At 44.3% G+C, this 22,316-nt stretch overlaps 1 protein-coding gene across 1 annotated transcript in view; it reads right to left on the minus strand.

Annotated features, from left to right (window-relative positions):
* Window positions 1–21,475, minus strand: part of LOC139540407 (CD82 antigen-like) — a 59,823-nt gene extending 38,348 nt beyond the window's left edge. The window contains exon 1 of the mRNA XM_071344205.1: window positions 21,350–21,475. The gene's annotated coding sequence lies outside the window, so the exon portion shown is untranslated. The remainder of the gene's footprint in view (window positions 1–21,349) is intronic.
* Window positions 21,476–22,316: the final 841 nt, after the last annotated feature.

A 22,316-nucleotide genomic window follows, 5' to 3' on the forward strand; every position in this document is an offset into this window, starting at 1 on the left:
GCTTCTACACCTGCATTGCTTGCTGTTTGGGGTTTTAGGCTGGGTTTCTGTACAGCACTTCGAGATATTAGCTGATGTACGAAGGGCTATATAAAATAAACTTGATTTGATTTGAAGGTCATCTTGTTGCCCATGAGCATACTGTGCTCTTTATACTTTCTATCTTCAAGTAAACTGTTCAGTGTCTTCCCATCAATGCGTTCTGACCGACGCTCGGCGGGGAACACCCAAACCAAACCAGCAACCTAAGAATAATACAGTCAAGCTCTCCACTACAGTCTGACTCCCGAGACAGACAGATAACAAGTTGAAAGCTTAGTAGTAGGAAAATACACTCTTTAGAATGTCCACCACATTTCTCCCTCTCTTTGTTCTCTTTCCCATTCAGTTTTAAAGGTTTTGTTCATTTCCTTTGAACTTGAGTGTAGGCTAGGCTAGGCTGCTACAATCCACTGATGTTCAGCCACAGTTTGACAAGTTCATCCAGACAGTGTAAGGCGCACACACAGATCAGTCAACTATGAGAGCTGGTCTAACTGCTTAGACCTTAGGCCTATTCTCCATGGCTTTCGGTAGGAAAAGAACATCATTATCCATTTTCTTAAAAAAAAACTGTTGAATATGTTATGCAGATGAATGAGGACCCAAAAGCGACGTAATAGTAACAGAGTCTTTATTCCAGTATAAAACAAATAATGATACTCCTGGATATAAATCAATGGAAATCCAAAACAGGAAACTGAAATCCTCTCGTCAATAGAGAGGAACGACTGGAGACGCGACCACAGACTGCAGGACGCTTCAGGAAGGCACAGGCCGTAGCCGACATAGACACCTGCTCACACGCAGCATCTGAAGAAGGTAAAAGAACACGACAGGGCGGAACAAGACACAGGAACTGCAAACATCAAACAAGAATCCGACAAGGACAGGAGCGGAAAACAGAGGGAGAAATAGGGACTCTAATCAGAGGGCAAAATAGGGGACAGGTGTGAAAGAGTAAATGAGGTCGTAGGGAGAATGAGAAACAGCTGGGAGCATGAACGGAACGATAGAGAGAGAGAAAGAGAAAGAACCTAATAAGACCAGCAGAGGGAAGCACAGGGACAAGACATGATCAAAGACAAAACATGACAGTACCCCCCCACTCACCGAGCGCCTCCTGGCGCACTCGAGGAGGAACCCTGGCGGCAACGAAGGAAATCATCGATCAACGAACGGTCCAGCACGTCCCGAGATGGAACCCAACTCCTCTCCTCAGGACCGTAACCCTCCCAATCCACTAAGTACTGGTGACCACGTCCCCGAGAACGCATGTCCATGATCTTCCGTACCTTGTAAATAGGAGCGCCCTCGACAAGGACGGGGGGGGGGGAGGGAAGACGAACGGGGGCGCGAAGAAAAGGCTTGACACAGGAGACATGGAAGACAGGGTGGACGCGACGAAGATGTTGCGGAAGAAGCAGTCGCACAGCGACAGGATTGACGACCTGAGAGACACGGAACGGACCAATGAACCGCGGAGTCAACTTGCGAGAAGCTGTCGTAAGGGGAAGGTTACGAGTGGAAAGCCACACTCTCTGACCGCGACAATACCTAGGACTCTTAATCCTACGCTTATTGGCGGCTCTCACAGTCTGCGCCCTGTAACGGCAAAGTGCAGACCTGACCCTCCTCCAGGTGCGCTCACAACGTTGGACAAAAGCCTGAGCGGAGGGAACGCTGGACTCGGCGAGCTGGGACGAAAACAGAGGAGGCTGGTAGCCAAGACTACTCTGAAACGGGGACAGCCCGGTAGCAGACGAAGGAAGCGAGTTGTGAGCGTACTCAGCCCAGGGGAGCTGTTCTGCCCAAGACGCAGGGTTTCGAAACGAAAGGCTGCGTAAAATGCGACCAATCGACTGATTGGCCCTTTCTGCTTGACCGTTAGACTGGGGATGAAACCCGGAAGAGAGACTGACGGAAGCACCAATCAAACGACAGAACTCCCTCCAAAACTGTGACGTGAATTGCGGACCTCTGTCTGAAACGGCGTCTAACGGGAGGCCATGAATTCTGAACACATTCTCAATGATGATTTGTGCCGTCTCCTTAGCGGAAGGAAGCTTAGCGAGGGGAATGAAATGTGCCGCCTTAGAGAACCTATCGATAACCGTAAGAATCACAGTCTTCCCCGCAGACGAAGGCAGACCGGTAATAAAGTCTAAGGCGATGTGAGACCATGGTCGAGAAGGAATGGGAAGCGGTCTGAGACGACCGGCAGGAGGAGAGTTACCTGACTTAGTCTGCGCGCAGTCCGAACAAGCAGCCACGAAACGACGCGTGTCCCGCTCCTGAGTAGGCCACCAAAACCGCTGGCGAATAGAAGCAAGCGTACCCCGAACGCCGGGGTGGCCAGCTAACTTGGCAGAGTGAGCCCACTGAAGAACAGCCAGACGAGTAGAGACAGGAACGAACAGAAGGTTACTAGGACAAGCGCGCGGCGACGCAGTGTGAGTGAGTGCTTGCTTTACCTGTCTCTCAATTCCCCAGACAGTCAACCCGACAACACGCCCTTCAGGGAGAATCCCCTCGGGGTCGGTAGAAGCCACAGAAGAACTAAAGAGACGGGATAAGGCATCAGGCTTGGTGTTCTTATTTCCCGGACGATAGGAAATCACGAACTCGAAACGAGCGAAAAACAACGCCCAACGAGCTTGACGTGCATTAAGTCGTTTGGCCGAACGGATGTACTCAAGGTTCTTATGGTCAGTCCAAACGACAAAAGGGACGGTCGCCCCCTCCAACCACTGTCGCCATTCGCCTATGGCTAAGCGGATGGCGAGCAGTTCGCGGTTACCCACATCATAGTTGCGTTCCGATGGCGACAGGCGATGAGAAAAGTAAGCGCAAGGATGGACCTTATCGTCAGACTGGAAGCGCTGAGACAGAATGGCTCCCACGCCCACCTCTGAAGCGTCAACCTCGACAATGAATTGTTTAGTGACGTCAGGAGTAACAAGGATAGGAGCGGATGTAAAACGCTTCTTGAGGAGATCAAAAGCTCCCTGGGCGGAACCGGACCACTTAAAGCAAGTCTTGACAGAAGTCAGAGCGGTGAGAGGGGCAGCCACTTGACCGAAATTACGAATGAAACGCCGATAGAAATTAGCGAAACCGAGAAAACGCTGCAACTCGACACGTGACTTAGGGACGGGCCAATCGCTGACAGCCTGGACCTTAGCGGGATCCATCTGAATGCCTTCAGCGGAAATAACAGAACCGAGAAATGTGACAGAGGAGACATGAAAGGCGCACTTCTCAGCCTTCACGTAGAGACAATTCTCTAAAAGGCGCTGGAGTACACGTCGAACGTGCTGAACATGAATCTCGAGTGACGGTGAAAAAATCAGGATATCGTCAAGGTAAACGAAAACAAAAATGTTCAGCATGTCTCTCAGTACATCATTAACTAATGCCTGAAAGACAGCTGGAGCATTAGCGAGACCGAACGGCAGAACCCGGTATTCAAAATGCCCTAACGGAGTGTTAAACGCCGTTTTCCACTCGTCCCCCTCTCTGATGCGTACGAGATGGTAAGCGTTACGAAGGTCCAACTTAGTAAAGCACCTGGCTCCCTGCAAAATCTCGAAGGCTGACGACATAAGGGGAAGCGGATAACGATTCTTAACCGTTATGTCATTCAGCCCTCGATAATCCACGCAGGGGCGCAGAGTACCGTCCTTCTTCTTAACAAAGAAAAATCCCGCTCCGGCGGGAGAGGAAGAAGGCACCACGGTACCGGCGTCGAGAGAAACAGACAGATAATCCTCGAGAGCCTTACGTTCGGGAGCCGACAGAGAGTATAGTCTACCCCGAGGGGGAGTGGTCCCCGGAAGGAGATCAATACAACAATCATACGACCGGTGAGGAGGAAGGGAGCTGGCTCTGGACCGACTGAAGACCGTGCGCAGATCATGATATTCCTCCGGCACTCCTGTCAAATCACCAGGTTCCTCCTGAGTAGAGGGGACAGAAGACACAGGAGGGATAGCAGACATTAAACACTTCACATGACAAGAAACGTTCCAGGATAGAATAGAATTACTAGACCAATTAATAGAAGGATTATGACATACTAGCCAGGGATGACCCAAAACAACAGGTGTAAAAGGTGAACGAAAAATCAAAAAGGAAATGGTCTCACTGTGGTTACCAGATACTGTGAGGGTTAAAGGTAGTGTCTCACATCTGATACTGGGGAGAGGACTACCATCTAAGGCGAACATGGGCGTGGGCTTCCCTAACTGTCTGAGAGGAATGTCATGTTTCCGAGCCCATGCTTCGTCCATAAAACAACCCTCAGCCCCTGAGTCTATCAAGGCACTGCAGGAAGCAGCCGAACCGGTCCAGCGTAGATGGACCGACAAGGTAGTACAGGATCTTGATGGAGAGACCTGAGTAGTAGCGCTCACCAGTAGCCCTCCGCTTACTGATGAGCTCTGGCTTTTACTGGACATGACATGACAAAATGTCCAGCAGAACCGCAATAGAGGCAAAGGCGGTTGGTGATTCTCCGTTCCCTCTCCTTAGTCGAGATGCGAATACCTCCCAGCTGCATGGGCTCAGTCTCTGAGCCGGTGGGAGGAGATGGTTGAGATGCGGAGAGGGGAAGCACCGTTAACGCGAGCTCTCTTCCACGAGCTCGATGACGAAGATCTATCCGTCGTTCTATGCGGATGGCGAGTGCAATCAAAGAGTCCACGCTGGAAGGAACCTCCCGGGAGAGAATCTCATCCTTAACCTCAGCGTGAAGTCCCTCCAGAAAACGAGCGAGCAACGCCGGCTCGTTCCAGTCACTGGAGGCAGCAAGAGTGCGAAACTCTATAGAGTAATCCGTTATGGATCGATCACCTTGACATAGGGAAGCCAGGGCCCTGGAAGCCTCCTTCCCAAAAACTGAACGATCAAAAACCCGTATCATCTCCTCTTTAAAGTTCTGATAATCGTTAGAACACTCAGCCCTTGCCTCCCAGATAGCTGTGCCCCACTCCCGAGCCCGACCAGTAAGGAGTGATATGACGTAAGCGATCCGAGCTCTCTCTCTTGAGTACGTGTTGGGCTGGAGAGAGAACACAATATCACACTGGGTGAGAAAGGAGCGACACTCAGTGGGCTGCCCAGAGTAACATGGTGGGTTATTAACCCTAGGTTCCGGAGACTCGGAAGACCAGGAAGTAGCTGGTGGCACGAGACGAAGACTCTGAAACTGTCCAGAGAGATCGGAGACCTGAGCGGCCAGGGTCTCAACGGCATGACGAGCAGCAAACAATTCCTGCTCGTGTCTGCCGAGCATAGCTCCCTGGAACTCGACGGCAGTGTTGAGAGAATCCGTAGTCGCTGGGTCCATTCTTGGTCGGATTCTTCTGTTATGCAGATGAATGAGGACCCAAAAGCGACGTAATAGTAACAGAGTCTTTATTCCAGTATAAAACAAATAATGATACTCCTGGATATAAATCAATGGAAATCCAAAACAGGAAACTGAAATCCTCTCGTCAATAGAGAGGAACGACTGGAGACGCGACCACAGACTGCAGGACGCTTCAGGAAGGCACAGGCCGTAGCCGACATAGACACCTGCTCACACGCAGCATCTGAAGAAGGTAAAAGAACACGACAGGGCGGAACAAGACACAGGAACTGCAAACATCAAACAAGAATCCGACAAGGACAGGAGCGGAAAACAGAGGGAGAAATAGGGACTCTAATCAGAGGGCAAAATAGGGGACAGGTGTGAAAGAGTAAATGAGGTCGTAGGGAGAATGAGAAACAGCTGGGAGCATGAACGGAACGATAGAGAGAGAGAAAGAGAAAGAACCTAATAAGACCAGCAGAGGGAAGCACAGGGACAAGACATGATCAAAGACAAAACATGACAGAATAGACTGTCGAGATCCAGACCAAAGCGGCACAGTTTTTCTGAACTTTGAACCAAACTGGCTTTATATAATCAGTAGCCTAATATTTAACACTGATTCTTGCCTCAATGAGGACGAGCAACTATGTTTGTGTGTGAAGATGTTCATCACAAAGGTCTTATTTCCCACAGACAGACGCCTGTGTAATGTCTGATTAAGCACAGATTAGAGAAGTGTGAAAGCCAAGCCCACAGAATAAGAGAAGTAGCTAGCTAAAATGGGACACTTCCCCCCAAGTCGTCCATTGGCAGGGCAGGATTTGCATAGCACCTTCTATCGAGAAGAACTGGTGGTAAACATGTCCCTCATATATAGGTCTGGGTACGTGTGCTAATCCAACCCCCCTAGTTAAATATAGGCCTAGCCCACACGTAATAAGAGTCAATGGTAGCAGGACAAAACAAAAGGAAAGACTGGGAACCCCCACTTTTTGTGGTGAGCTCAGCAGCACTTCAGCAGTAGGGGATATTAAATCCTACACCATTGAAGGGTCACTCAGGCTCATACAAAGACAGCAAAAGTAGCACGCTATAAAGACATCTAGGTCTATTGCATTGAAATCATAAACACCAGACAGTAAACTTGGGTTTATTAGAGATTTGATTGGACTTTTAATGAAAGCCTCAACCCTTCTCTCTCACTTGTCTAAAGCCTGAGTGAGACTGTGACTTTTATACACCAGAGCCAAACACACAGAGAGAAACATCATTTAGAATGTTTCTCCGACAACTTATGTTGTCCACTGAACAAGCAACGGGATGTTCCCATGGGAACAATACATCCGTCGGCACACCGTGAATAAGGCCATGTTTACATTGGATCATCAAGGCTTCTCATGGGTTTTAACACACACGCACATACAGTATGCTTTGCTCCTCTCAGTCCACCCTGCCTGTCTGCACGATCCCTTCCCTCTGTTCACATGGCAGAGCAATCGCTGCAAGGCACTACTGTGTCGTAGCTCTTAATATGAGCAGTATGTAGTGTCAGTTTGAGTCTCACACTGAGACCCAGATACAGTACACACACACACAATTAGTTGTTATTACATAGGCCTAATTATTTGTCACGCCTGCTCCCGCTCTCCCTCTCTGGCGCTCGAGGGTGCCAGGCTGCCCTTCATTACGCACACTTGTCACCATCATTACGTGCATCAGCGCTCATTGGACTCACCTGGACTCCTTCACCTTGTTGATTGCCCCATCTATCTCTGTCTGTTCCTCCATGTGTTCCTCGTGTCAGCATTATTGTCGTTTACCTGTTCCCCTGTCCAGACGCTGTCTGTGTTCTGTTTCATGTCTGTGTTTCATTAAATGTTCACTCCCTGTACTTGCTTCTCGTCTCCAGCATCTGCCCTCACAGAATGCTGACACCAATATGTAAAGAATAAGGGAGTTTTGTTTTGTTTTGTTTTGTTGGTGACGTCGGGTCCGGGTGCCGTCACCAATGGAACCGAGGGTGCCTCAGCTGGCTCGTCGGGCTTCCATGCCTTAGCTGGCTCAAGAGGTTCTTGCCTCGGTAGGCACCCATCCCACGTCATGCCTCAACCGGCTCATCGGGCTCCCACGCCTCAGTGGGATCGTCAGGCTTTCCCGCCTCAGCCGGATTGTCAGGCTCCCACGCCTCAGCCGGCTCCCACGACCTCTGCAGGCTCGTCGGGCTTCTACACTTCAGCTGGCTTGTCCAGCGCCCATGCCTCGGCCAGCCCGTCAGGCTCGCCCAGGTGGGACGCCGGGTGGCGCCCCTAGAGGGGAGGGGGTACTGTCACGACTGCTCCCGCTCTCCCTTTCTGGCACTCGAGGGCACCAGTCTGCCCTTCATTACGCACTATCATTGTTAGAATCTTAATATCACAAACTGGTTATAACTCCAGTTCAGTTTTAGTAGGGCATGTCATTTAAAAAAAAAGGGGTTATATGGTAGAAGACCCAGGAGGACCCCATTACTGAGAGAGAGAGACAGAAGAAAGGCTGACTGCAAAAGCACACCATCTCTATGTCTACAGAAAATGAAGCCTTCAAAGAAAAGAACACCTTCCCTACAGTCAAATATGTAGGAGGTTCAGAGATGTTTTGGGGTTGCTTTGCTGCCTCTGGCAATGGGTGCCTTAAACATGTGCATGGCATCATGAAATCAGGAAAATACCAAGCACAGGAGGTTGGTGGCACCTTGACGGGCACGTGATAATGGCTGGAGCGAAATAAGTGGAAAGGTATGAACAACATCAAACGCATGGTTTCCATTTGTTTGATGCCATTCCATTTGCTCAGTTCCATCCATTATTATGAGCCGTCCTCCCCTCTGCAGCCTCCACTGATACCAAGGCATTTTGGAGTGCAATGTCGGACCCAGTGTCAGAAAGCTCGGTCTCCATATAAGGTCAATGACCCAAACACACTTTGAAAAGCACCCGGGAATGGTTAAAGACAAAACGCTGGACTGTTCTGAAGTGGCCAGCAATGAGTCCAGGTCTAAATCCCATTGAAAACGTGTGGAGAGATCTGAAAACAGCAGTTGGGAGAAGGCACCCTTCAAATCTGGAAGAACTGGATCAACTGGCAGAAGAGGAGTGGCCCAAACTGCCAGTACAAAGGTGCAGGAAGCTCATCGATGGCTATAGGAAGCGCTTGATTGCAGTTACTTTGATATAGGGTACATACAGGGTGGGCCATTCTATTGTATTGATCCCCTCTATCAGTCCATTATTGATAGCCTCTATCAGTCCACTAAATCCAACCAGTCCTATCAGTCTACTCTGGCCTACCTGGAGTACACAGTGAGAGTGTGTGTAATTTACAATGGCAAAAAGACCAAGAGGAATGGATACACATGCTGCGTTAGCACTGCTACAAAATCTGAATGAAAACGACTCAGATGGTCGGGAAGAAATGAATCATGACGTCTCTGATGATTGTTCTGAGCCTCGAGGCATAAGTGCAAAAAATACAGAATGGTGCACACTAAGCAGTTTCCTGTGACACCCCCAAACAAAACTGAGACGGGAGATAGAAAGGAACAGCACCGTAAGACGGTGACAATGGTACGGGCCGGTTATCAGCACAAAATGTCATCACCGAGAGAGCAGGCCCGAGTACATCTCAAGCAAAAAACAACGTCAGCAACGCAATCACCAGCTTCGTTGTTTATTTGACCTCGCATCTTGCTTGTTGTGTGTCTTGGTTGTATATTGTTGTTATGAAATAAGCTGTTACAGCGTTCCAACACATGCTTTCTGTTTCATAGTTGTCACAAAGGCACTTTTTTTGTTTTTACATACACTAGGTGTACAAAATAGGGATGCACAATACATCGGTGAACATATCGGAATCGGCCGATATTAGCTAAAAATGCCAACATCGGTATCGGCCCGATGTCTAGTTTAACGCCACTGTTAAAAACCAATGTCTAAGCTACCGTGCATACCTATATAACGTAGGTGCAGGACGTAATGACGCCACGTAAACTTTTGCGCTACACGTGCAATACAGCATTCCGAACCTAGCCCACAATGTCTGCTGTGTGGATCGAGCAGTCAACAAGTCAAGCAGTCATTTGAAAGAGTAAGATATTTTCAGCGAGACAACTCAAAGGCAAAATCCATTAATGCCAAGATAATGAAATTCATTGCCCTTGACAATCAACCGTTCTCTGTTGTGGGTGATTTCGGCTTTAGCGACTGGCCGAGCACCGGTACACACTAACGTTACCAAGTGTGCTATTTTTCAGATGTTGCCCTACCGGAGTTACACAGTAATAGAGTCACTACTATTAGCTTCACGACATACTATGGAACGCCGTTTGGGTCTTTGCGTGTCAAAAAAGATACGCGTCAAATAACACTATTTGACAATAACACTATTTGATGAGTTAAATAAGCTTTTAATTTGACATGTCAAATAACACTATTATAGAATGTTGTGTGTGCTGAATTTGCACGTGCAAGCCAAGCTCCACCACTACTATCAGTAGCACTGTCAAAGCTGTACAAAAAAGTCTGCAAGCGAGCAAGCAAACACCTGCCACGAACGATGTGTTTACAATACAGTTGGCTAGAAAGCATTATTTGTCCGACCGCAACTTCTGGGGTAGCTAGCTTTAGCTTTGTACCTAGCTAGCACCAAATATAACTAGCCTGAAAACAATGACCAGTAGAAACTGCAGACATTTTCATTATTGTTAGCAATGATTTAGGAATCCTTGTGAGTAAGTATTAGCTAGATTGCCACTTGTTGTTCGCCTATTGAAATTGAACTTCAGTTCATGAAAATAAATAGCTAGCCAGCTACTTAACCCTGTTGCTCAAAGCTAACGTTATAAGCAGCCAGCTAGCTTCATCTGGCTAGTGAGGCTAGACCGGACCGAGTTATGTGTTGTGAAGCTAGCCACAATAAGGATTAGGCACAATAGTGGAATTTGCGGTTTGCCTTCAAAATAAAAATACCTCTTTGAAAGTGATTCAGAAGGTAACAATTGGTGGAATCATGCCGTATTTAGACTAGATAATGTTAAACAAGGTTGGAATGTGAAGCAATGAAATGGGGTATCAGTCTACTCGGTGTTTAAGCAACTATTAGTTTAAGCAACTATTAGCGTTGTAGCTCTTATCGCAGGACTGTGACAGTGTGAAATCACCTCCCCAGTCAGCCTATTGTGTGTACTGACATTCATATTGCACTGTACAGCTTTACCTAAGGATTGGGAATCAATGAAATGGGGTATACTGGCAGTAAAGAGAGGCACTTGCAGAAGTTACACATGGGGGGAAAAAATGTGTAGCCTAAGATCTGGGAAAAATTTGGCCTTTATAAACGCATTTCATGCAATTCTACATCATTTTAGATGACTGGAGACTTTAGCAGAATCTTTTTTTAATACCTCACAAATGATGAAATGACAGGCTACTTTGACACTGAGAAAATTGAGAATCTGAGATAAAGAAAAACAAGCTTGTCTTGAACCCGGTGCCTGGACCTAGGTGTGTGGAGACACACATACTGTACAATATGAGGAGGAAATTATAGTCCTAAAAGAGATTTCTAGTTTCACTGACTCACCAGCGATTGGCTGATGCGCTGGTGCTAAAAGCTTATGTCCCTCTTGTTTTACTTTGTAAAACAATGCTGTTCGCTCAATAGGCCTATTTGAAAGTTGATAACTTGGTAGCCTATAGACAGATTAGTCTTCTCTTTTCAGCAGGATCCATTTGCTTTCCAACTTCTGTTTTCTCAACAGTAGACATGCCTTGTGATTGGGCTACATACAATCCACAGCTAGGCTATTTAAACAAAATAAGCTATTGATCATGGCTAAATTATATAAAATAAAATGTTATTTGTCACGTGTGCCGAATACAACAGGTTTAGACCTTACAGTGAAATGCTTACTAACTAATAGTGCAAAAAAGGTATTAGGTGAACAATAGCTAAGTAAAGAAATAAAACAACAGTAAAAAGACAGGCTATATACAGTAGCGAGGCTACATACAGACACTGGTTAGTCAGGCTGGCCTACTCCTGCTGTAGTATTCTGAATTATTACATCTCTTTTTGAACAGACAGCAGTAATTCTATGCATTTGGCGAATGTATTTAAATTTATCCAGCACCTTTCCCGCGGATATGGTTCTATAAGGAAATAGATGATGAAGTGCAACGCTGGAGAGTTGAGAGTTGCAGGCTCATGTCTGTCAGAGCAGAGAAAGGGAGAGATATCACAGAAAGTGAATCTCATTCTACTTCTGTGAGATATGAGGCGCACTTCTCTCTCTCACCACTGCAATGGAAACGCGTTGGTCTATAGGCCTATAGGCTACAATGTTGAGCAAACCATAAACCTGGGCCGGCCCAACCAGACCCGGCGCCAGGATAAAGTGACTAAGGAGGCAGTTGAAATCGCAGAGGGGGCTACATTTTTCCGGGTTCTTGCATTGGAAGTATATTGAATTCTGCATATATAATCATGCTATACCCTAATAAATAGAAAGTTGAAATGTAACCTATCTCTGCTCCGCTGTATCAGCACAACTGACAGCCTCTTACAGCAATGCCGTTTAGCTGAGCAATTACCCTATTACAAATGCAGCCATACACACAGCTGTCTTACCATAACAATGTGAACTAAATACTGAAAATAGTAGCCGAGTTAATCATGCATGCAAACAAAAATACTGAATAGCAGTTTGGCTTAGAATATAGACACAACTGCGAATGCAAACAAAACAGAAGTAGTAGGCCTAGTAAACAAAATATCAGATCGATAAAGGCATGACAACCTATATTTAGGCTAGTTACATTAACAGTAAAAAAACGCAGTAAACAAAAGGCGAATGGAGATCCAAATAACCAAAACATAGCCTACAGCCTACTACAGTGAGATGCACCCATGCACAGCTGTCTTGCTAAATAAATAGGCGTATACAGTTCAAACATGGAAAGTCATGCCGCTCGCTCGTGAGTTCAGCAACACTTGTGATATGGCACAATACACTTTTGTGAATCACATTTGACCCATGTAATCAATTAAGCAGTGCCAGCCAACCATAAACACGTTTCCAACACGAACAATTCAATTTGCGGCAGTGAAAACCAATAGGCTACCAAAAAAGGCTTCATTCTATTATGGATATCTATCTCTATGATGAAACATACCGATATGCAGCTATACCCAGGGGCGTCTTTTTGGTTCTTGCATTGGAATTATATTGAATTCTACTTATATTATGCTATGCCACAATAAACATAAAAGTTTTTTTTAAATGCTTTTGACCAAAAAGTGACTGGTTCAATTGCACAAAATCTCGCTGCGCTCTACCAACACCATGGACAGTGCCCTACACACTAAAGCAAGATTTCCATTTAAAAAAAATACCCAGCTAGATTGTTTCAATCTTACCTTTTCAAAAAGAGTACAACTACAATAAGGAACTTGCAGAAGTAATTGCATGTCACTATGATTTACTTCCTGAGCATATGGACGTTTATACTGTCTTCTCTGGGATGTCAAAATCAATTCAAAATGATTTGATAACTTCCATCGCGTCATCCATTAAAAGTGAGATTAAAAAGAGGGGTTGACGTAGCGCATTTTTTCACACCCGCTCAAGCAGGCTTTCCACTTTCCTCCGGTATTTATTTAGCAAACGTAATAACCCATCATCACTTCAGACAAACACAAGCAAAAACTCTTTCCATAAATGTTGCAGCAGCCTAGGCACACCTAAAGATTTGAGATCTGACATGCTGTATTGGATGAAACTGAGACGATTTTTCAATCTGATCAATGGTATGCTACTAATAATAGCAGCTGCATACAGCCTATGTGCCCTGTTCATCTGGTCAGAGTAAACTAATTGGTAACGTTATGCATTTATAGTCCATTTGTTTGTGGGGAGAAAATGTGATAACATTTTGTTTATATTCAAACATGGGCTGGCTAGACTGCCTCAACCTTTTCAATCCCAAATGATTAACTGGAATGAATCAATCAACATAATAGTGATGACAGACTGAGTTCATTTTTATTTAGGCCTGCAGTTGCATATGCCTGTACTATGCAAACATGCAAAAAGCAAGCCATGTGAGTTCTATTGTCTATCAGTTGTTGTCTCTGTGTCTGGGTAGAGGAAACACCCTGCTGGTCTAGTCTAAATATAATTCATATGAACAAATATAAGGTAGCTGCAGTTTGACAGGGTTTTTTCCAGGAGGTTTTTTAAAACCATGTGACCTGATTAGAAACATTGGTCCTATAATGGCCCGTACAAAACATTTACAACTGATTAATCACTGTCATACCTTATAGGGTAGGAAAATGAAAAAAACTCCAGGCCCCAGGAGGTAAAAATTGCCCCACCACTCTGGGACCAATGGTGCAACCAGTCTGCTCGCAGTTATCGCCAGGTATGTGGGTGATCAGGGCTTTATCCAGGAACATTTAACGGGCTACATCAACGTGTCAAGTGTGAGAGATGGCAGTCTGTGTTTGACTTTGTGAATTCTGAGATGTCTGAGTTTAACTTCATGGAGAACATTTTTGACCAAACCTAAGGTGGCGCTGCTGTAATGGAATGTATATGCTGTTTGTATTTACAGTGTGTTGTGTTAGTTTTTTGTCTTCCCAGTGAAATCCTGTCCTGCCCTCAGTGGAAGAGTTGAGCTCTTCTCCTACACCATCCATCCATGATGCACCTGTCCTGCACTGAAGCCTATGAACACCTCAACCCTGTCCTGCACTGAATTCTATGAACACCTCAACCCCTGTCCTGCACTGAATTCTATAAACACCTCAACCCCTGTCCTGCACTGAAGCCTCTGAACACCTCAACCCCTGTCCTGCACTGTAGTCTATGAACACCTCAACCCCTGTCCTGCACTGAAGCCTATGAACACCTCAACCCCTGTCCTGCACTGAAGTCAAGCCTCAGAACACCTCAACTCATGCCGCATACTCTCATTCAATCACTGCTGTGATCAATTTCGAACACTGTGTAAGTAGCCCTCTCATTCCCATTATCCATAATACTGTACTATAAATGTCTTTATTAAAAACATCTTCAGGATTGGTGGGTCCTCTGCGGGACGGTTGAGCTAATGTAGACTAATGCGATTAGCATGAGGTTGTAAGTAACAAGAACATTTCCCAGGACATAGACATATCTGATATTGGCAGAAAGCTTAAATTCTTGTTAATCTAACTGCACTGTCCAATTTACAGTAGATATGACAGTGAAAGAATACCATGCTATTGTTTGAGAAGAGTACACAGTTTTGAACATGAAAAGTTAGTAATAAACAAATTAGGCACATTTGGGCAGTCTTGATACAACATTTTGAACAGAAATGCAATGGTTCATTGGATCAGTCTAACATTTTGCACATGCACCGCTGCCATCTAGTGGCCAAAATCGAAATTGCACCTGGGCTGGAATAATAGATTAGGGCCTTTCTCTTGATGTCAAATATGATGATACAAAACATACAAAAGAACGCATGGTTTTTTCTTTGTATTATCTTTTACCAGATCTATTGTGTTATATTCTCCTACATTCCTTTCACATTTCCACAAACTTCAAAGTGTTTCCTTTCAAATGGTGCCAAGAATATGCATATCCTTGCTTCAGGGCCTGAGCTACAGGCAGTTAGATTTGGGTATGCCATTTTATGTGAAAATTGAAAAAAAAAGGGGGCTATATGTTAAAATAATTAGTCTTTCACGTTTTGTTAAACATACTTTGTCGGCTCCGTGCAGTCCGCGGCAAAACCGTGGGTCTCCCATCACCAGCCTCCACTGGTGCCTAGCAAACCTTTGGTACTATCAATAGCATTCTTCCAGTTAGAATACCCAGGTTGGGTGAAGGCCTTGTCTGTGTTAGCATTGGACCCACCACTGAACTTTTGACATGGGAAACAAAATGCAGCATCTGCAGCAACTGCCACTCTCTTCCTATGAACCAGTTGCTATTAAATTTAAGTTTTTGGACAGAAAACCTGCGGCTACGGTAGGATTCTAGGCTAACCTGGGCCGTGCTTGTGGAAGGGTCGGTAGGCTCTGCCGACGGAGCTAGCTGGAGCTCTGGAGCGTCATCGCTATTGGGTTTGGCGGTGACCTCGGTGGTTTGATGCTGCTGCTCATCGCTCTCCTTCTCCTTTGTTTGGGTACTTTGGTGAATCCAATTTCTGATATATCCATAGTGGCAGATTAGCTGGTTCGAGCTAGCTAAATAGGGTATGGCTAATAACACTAACGCTTTTTACAGCTATAGCAAAAAGTGAAGCAGCTTCAACGGTCCCACTTTTTACGGAAACCCAAAGTCATACCTAACCGCCCAGTAGCTTTCCATAGCCCCCCTGCTGCAACCTGGTCTCGGAGCATTTCGTATTATTCTGTACGTAAATCCGAAGCACTCCATTTGGTATGATATGTTACATTTCGTATTAAATTGAGAATGTACATCATCCATTTTCATATGATATATTACAAATTACAATTTGTATGATACGAATTTGCAAAATGTACAATATGTTTTTGCCTTAACGATGCAATATGTAACTTTTTAGGTGCCCAAATACATTCACATAGAAATGTTGAGTTATACAGTGCCTTCAGAAAGTATTCACACCCCTTTAATTTTTCAGCCTGAAGTTACAGCCTGAATTTGAAATTGATTAAAGTGAGATGTTTTGTCACTGGCCTATACACATTACCCCATAATGTTAAAATGGAATTCTGTTTTTCAAAATTGTATGAATTAATAAAAAATGAAAAGATGTAATGTCTTGATTCAATAAGTATTCTACCCCTTTGTTATGGCAAGCTTAAATTAAGTACAGGAGTAAACATTTTCTTAATAAGTTGCATGACCTCACTCACATAATAGTTGCATGGCTTCACTCTTTGTGCAATAATAGTGTTATACATGATTTTTTAATGCCTACCTTATCTATGTACCCCACACATATAATTATCTGCAAAGATAATAGCCTAGCAAAGAAATTCACTTTATAGCCTGAATACAAAATGTTACGTTTGCGGCAAATCCAATGCAACATATTACTGAGTACCAGTAACATATTTTCAAGCATAGTGGTGGCTGCATCATGTTATGGGTATGCTTGTAATTGTTAAGGAGTGGAAAGCTCTTAGAGTGGAAGGCTGTCATTGTAAATAAGAATTTGTTCTTAACTGGGCAAGTCTAGGCAAGTCTTAACTGACTTGCCTATTGAAATAAAGGTTAAATAAAAATACAAATAAAATAGACACTTACTCAGAAAGACTCACAGCTGTAATCACTGCCAAAGGTTATTCTACAAAGTATTGACTCAGGGGTGTGAATAAATTAGCAAAATGTTCTATTTTTTTTTCTTTCACTTTTTCATTATGGGGTATTGTGTGTAGATGAGTGAGAAAAAACAAACAATTTAATCAATTTTTTATTCAGGCTGTAACACAACAAAATGTGGAATAAGTTAAGGGGTTTGAATAATTGATCATCTATTCTGGTAAGACAAGGGGTGGCAGACGATGTATTTTTGTAAATAACAGCTGGTGCAAGATATCTAAGGAAGTCTTGAGCTATTGCTCGCCTGAGGAAGAGTATCTCATGATAAACTGTAGACCACACTACCTACCTAGAGAGCTTTCATCTATATTTTTTGTAACTGTTTACATACCACCACAGTCAGAGGCTGGCACTAAGACCGCACTGAATGAGCTGTATTCCACCATAAGCAACAACAAAAACACTCACACACTCACCCAGAGGCGGTGCTCCTAGTAGCCGGGTACTTTTATGCAGGGACACTTAAATCTGTTTTACCAAATTTCTATCAGCATGTTAAATGTGCAACCAGAGGGGAAAAAAATGTGAACAACCTTTACTCCACACAAAGAAAAGCTCTCCCTCGCCCTCCATTTGGAATCTGACCATAATTCTATCCTCCTTACAAGCAAAAATTAAAGCAGGAAACACCAATGACTAGATCAATAGGAAAGTGGTCAGATGAAGCAGATGCTAAGCTACAGGACTGTTTTGCTAGCACAGACAGTAATATGTTCTGGGATTCCAACAATGGCATTGAGGAGTGCACATCATCAGTCATTGGCTTCATCAATAAGTGCATCGATGACGTCGTCCCCACAGTGACCGTACGTACATACCCCAATCAGAAGCCATGGATTACTGGCAACATCCGCATTGAGCTAAAGGCTAGAACTGCCGCTTTCATGGAGCGGGAGACTAATCCGGACGCTAATAAGAAATCCCGCTATGCCCTCAGACGAACCATCAAACAAGCAAAGCTTCAATGCAGGATTAAGACTGAATCCTACTACACCGGCTCTGACGCTCGTCGGATGTGGCAGGGCTTGAAAACTATTACGGACTACAAAGGGAAACCCAAATGCGAGCCTACCAGATGAGCTAAACTTCACCCCCACCTACATGTACAAATTACCTCAACTAACCTGTACCCCTGCACACTGACTCGGTACTGGTGGCCCCTGTATATAGCCTCATTATTGTTATTCTTATTGTGTTACTTTTTATTATTACATTTTCTTTTAGTCTACTTGGTAAATATTTTCTTAACTCTTCTTGAACTGCCCTGTTGGTTAAGGGCTTGTTTGTAAGCATTTCACGGTAAAGTCTACACTTATTGTATTCGGCGCATGTGACAAATAAAGTTTGATTTGATGCAGCCCAGACTCCCAGTGCAGGCTAAGTGGACCAGGCACAGTGCTTTCACGCTAATGGGGATACATGAGACACATTTGACAGAAAAATCTTAGGTAACAAAAAATGTCATGTTCTAGTATCGGAAAAATACCAAAGTTTCAAATACCGTGGAACCAGGGTTTCCGTTAGGAAAATGTGGCACTGAACATTTGACCAGCAGTATTTTAGTTTGCCGGACATTCGAGAAATGTACCTGACCCATATGCATTGGGTGTGTAACTTGATTAGGGCGTCCACCCACGATGCTCAGAATGACAGAAATCCCATTTACATTATGATCATTAATATTAATAAGCATTATTTCGTAATGGTATTTTTTCTTCTTCATTGTCAGGCGGCAATTTTACTTTTTTGGGGGGCCCAAAAACAGGCTATTACCAGCGAACGGAAACCCTGAGTGGAACACCAGTTCTTACATTGATTTGGACTCTGTAACAGCAATGGGAAGTGCAATATGTATTTATTGCAGACTTCAAAGTGCCATGTGTTCTTTTCTGCGAAATCCTCTAGAGGGCAGAATATGAAAACTATACTCGATACCAAAAACGATACCAAAAGTCTCCGTGTTTTTTAATAGACAAAAATGTTTAGGCTATCATTAGCATTTCTAACGGCTCCACAAAGTGGTAGACGTGTGACCCGATTCAGGAAACCAGGCGTATGTCGCAAGTCACGACTTCACAGGAGAGCCATTTGAACGTTTATTTGTATCAAAATACGTTTTTTAGCAGAAATTCCTTCTGGAACATGTGAACTTTCATGTGCCTTAATAACAAACTTGTATGCCATCTGTAAATATGAATAAAATTGTTAAATTACGAGCCTTGTTGGTTAAGCTAAGGAAAAAGTTGGCAACCTTCCTACTAGCCATGATTGGCTGAGATAATGAGTGGGCTGGACATGCCGAGAGAGGATTGGTCTGCCATATAGAGGGCTTCAGTCTATTTGAGCTGGTCAGTCTGTGTTGGTAATCCTGTTGAACGCGGTTTTTAAAAAATGTATCGTGTAGTGGAGCTGCATAAGTGTTGCTCTCCATTTCCTGGAGGATAGAGTTTTGAAATCAGTGGAACTAGAGTATGATAGCTAAAGAGATGGAGAAAACACCTGTCTCCGGATTACGTCTTCAATCTAAGGGAAACCATGGCATGGCATCCATGACAAGAAGATGCGTCCATCATGCATGAAGATAGTCTAGCTAGCTACTTTTTCAGATATTACACATTTCTAAGAAAGTGGTTTCATTTCAAGCTAGTGTACTGTTAGCCAATTAGCTAACATTAGCTGGCTGGCTCCCTAGCGGCAGGGACTGGGAGACTAGTCAGGATCGAGGGAAATTTAGCTAGCAACAGCAAGCTAGCTAGCTAAATTGCCATAAATGTTTGCTTATCGACCTGTCCCAAAATGTATGTAGTTGGTTCAGAGTTGGTTTTGATATTTCAACCAGCGTGTCCTGATCGCGTATGGTGTGGGAGGACAAAATCAACATGGACGGACGGACGCACGCACGGTCTGGTCAACATGTAATGCAACAATGCTGTAACGTTAGTAGGAGATACGCATCTTTCAAATTATTTGCCACGGATATAGAGCACTCCGCACAACATCGTCGTTAAGCTGGAAAAATTATACAGAAAGGCAAGCGACAGCAGCGAACAGCCTGCTCTGCCCCTGTCGAGTCTGCTGCTACGCTGTGCTTTTAGCTGACTCAACGTTACAATGAAGCAGTTGGTGCTTTGGAAACAAGCTGAAGTCCTGACTGACTGCTGGGAACATGTCCACAACTTCATCAGCAAGCTGTCAAACTATTGTAAATAAGTGGAAAGTTGGAAGTGTCAGCCCAACATCCTTAGCTAGCTAGCTAAAATTCAATCCATGTGTTTGTCATTGAAGCTAGCTAGCAGCAGGCAGGCTACAACAAGCTAAATCAGCTGATGCTTTGTTTTGCCTCAGTGCCCGTGTTTCATAGCGAGTGAATCATGCACAAGACAGGTCGCGGAATACAATGCTCCCAAATGGATTGTCTTCCAACTGACACAAATGGAAGTGTCAGTTGGGACGTGGAGTGTGCAATGCCTCAATGCTCATTTTGGCCAAAACACTAAGTGATCACTATCGAACACAATTGTTTGGTTTCAGATTAAATTCAGCCTATGACTGTGGTACTCTTAGAAAAGAAAAGGTTCTACCTGGAACCAAAAAGGGTTCTCCTATGTAGACAGACAATGAACCCTTTTGGAACCCTTTTTTCTAAGTGTCAATAGAATGTAATTGCCCCCTAGCGGTCAAACGAAATAGGACCAGATTATGCATAGTACATGTGGAATTTTATGAATTTGTCACATCTGTGAGCCCTCCCTTTGGGGTTAAATATTTGAGTACCTTTTTTTTTAACCTTTAGTGTAAGGCAAGTCAGTTAAGAACAAATTCTTATTTTCAATGACGTCCTAGGAACAGTGGGTTAACTGTCTTGGGGCAGAACGACAGATGTGTACCTTGTCAGCTCGGGGATATTGCAACGAATTTGCAACCTTTCGGTTACTAGCCCAAAGCTCTAACCACTAGGCTACCCTGCCGCCCCATTTTAGCACCTTGTTATGGGTCCCCAGCGTTCTCCATTTAACAACAACTGTCAGCGCACAGGAAAAATGGAGGCACATGGACACAGAATCCGTTTACACCAACTATGTGTCAGCTATTCAATGAAAGAAGTGTGAACTTCACAAATCGACCTAACGTTGTTGTACTGTAGCAAACGTTACACATAGTACAGTACAGCCAGAGGGGAAATGTTCCTACAACTTTCTTTTTTATCACCAAATTCAACCAGAGCGCATAGCGCTGGCTCATCGTTTCTCTATCTACCCCGAGGCTTGACAGCTGTCCATAACTTCGGGATGTGATGGGAAGTTCCACTTTGCATAGGACAATTCCCTATCAAATGTTATTCACAGTAAATTACTAATAGCTACAGCTAGCTACCTAACGCAAGGCTCAGTTATAAACCAGATAACTTTAGCTCTATTCAGAAATGTAAACTAGCTAGCCATACTAAGTTAGCTATATAGCGTGCTGACTGTCATTAGAGTTGTCAAAATACCTCGTGACTTTGTCTAATATTAACTAATATATAATAACCCCACAAATAAACAAATACTTACTTTTTGTTGTAAAATGTGGAGAGAACAGTTGGCTGTAACGGACCTCCGTCTTCTTGTCTGTCCCGTTGTGCGTGTGAGAGAACGGGATGTGAGTGGGAGTCTGGGAGAGAGATGTGTCAGTGACAGGCCATGCGATTAGACTACGGTGGACGAGCTGGGAAGGCGTGGTAGACCCCCACCGTGCGGTAGACGTGGGTTAATTCCCCTTTCATGTCTGAAAAGAAATGAAGTCATACTGTACAGTTACATTATAGGCTACTGCAACATGTTTTTCTCTACAATAATTATTGCAATTCATGAACATAATACTTTAAATGTTAAATGTCATGTTGTTCTTACTGTTCTCGTAAAGAACACGATAAGATCATTTTTAAAGGCCCTCAACCTAACTACACAAAATTAAGAAAGTAGCCAGCTTCGCTCATGCATGAGTCATTAAAAGCAAATAAATAATGAGCTCACCCTTTACATTGAATATAGTTACACTAACATAAATCAGTTTGTTGATTCCTTCCTCAACGTGTGGTTTTTACTCTTCAGCTTCCTTGTTTACAAAGTAACCACAGAGAGAGTGAGGGGTAGGGTGTCACACGTGTTGAATACATAGTTCACAGAGCTGCCGACAGTCATAGATACAGGAGTGCCAAACTGCTGATGGAGCCGTGCGTCCACCGTCCTGTCTGACTCCCACCCTGACCACTAATACCAGCCTATAGAAGAGTTAACCTGACCATATCCCGTAAGCATGCTGACACATTGAGTGTGGTAGGGGTGTGTCGATGTGGGTGGGCGTCTAATAAATCCATTGAATATACACCATCTCAGGCGCCGCTCCAGAATCTCCCATAAGAGTTTAATTGGGTTGAGATCTGGTGATTGAGATGGCCATGGCATACATGATTTGCATTGGTTTTCATGCTATTCAACCCATTCAGTGACCACTTGTGCCCTGAGGATGGGGGCATTG

This window comes from Salvelinus alpinus, chromosome 15 (assembly GCF_045679555.1).
Source record: "Salvelinus alpinus chromosome 15, SLU_Salpinus.1, whole genome shotgun sequence".
Lineage (NCBI taxonomy): Eukaryota > Metazoa > Chordata > Actinopteri > Salmoniformes > Salmonidae > Salvelinus > Salvelinus alpinus.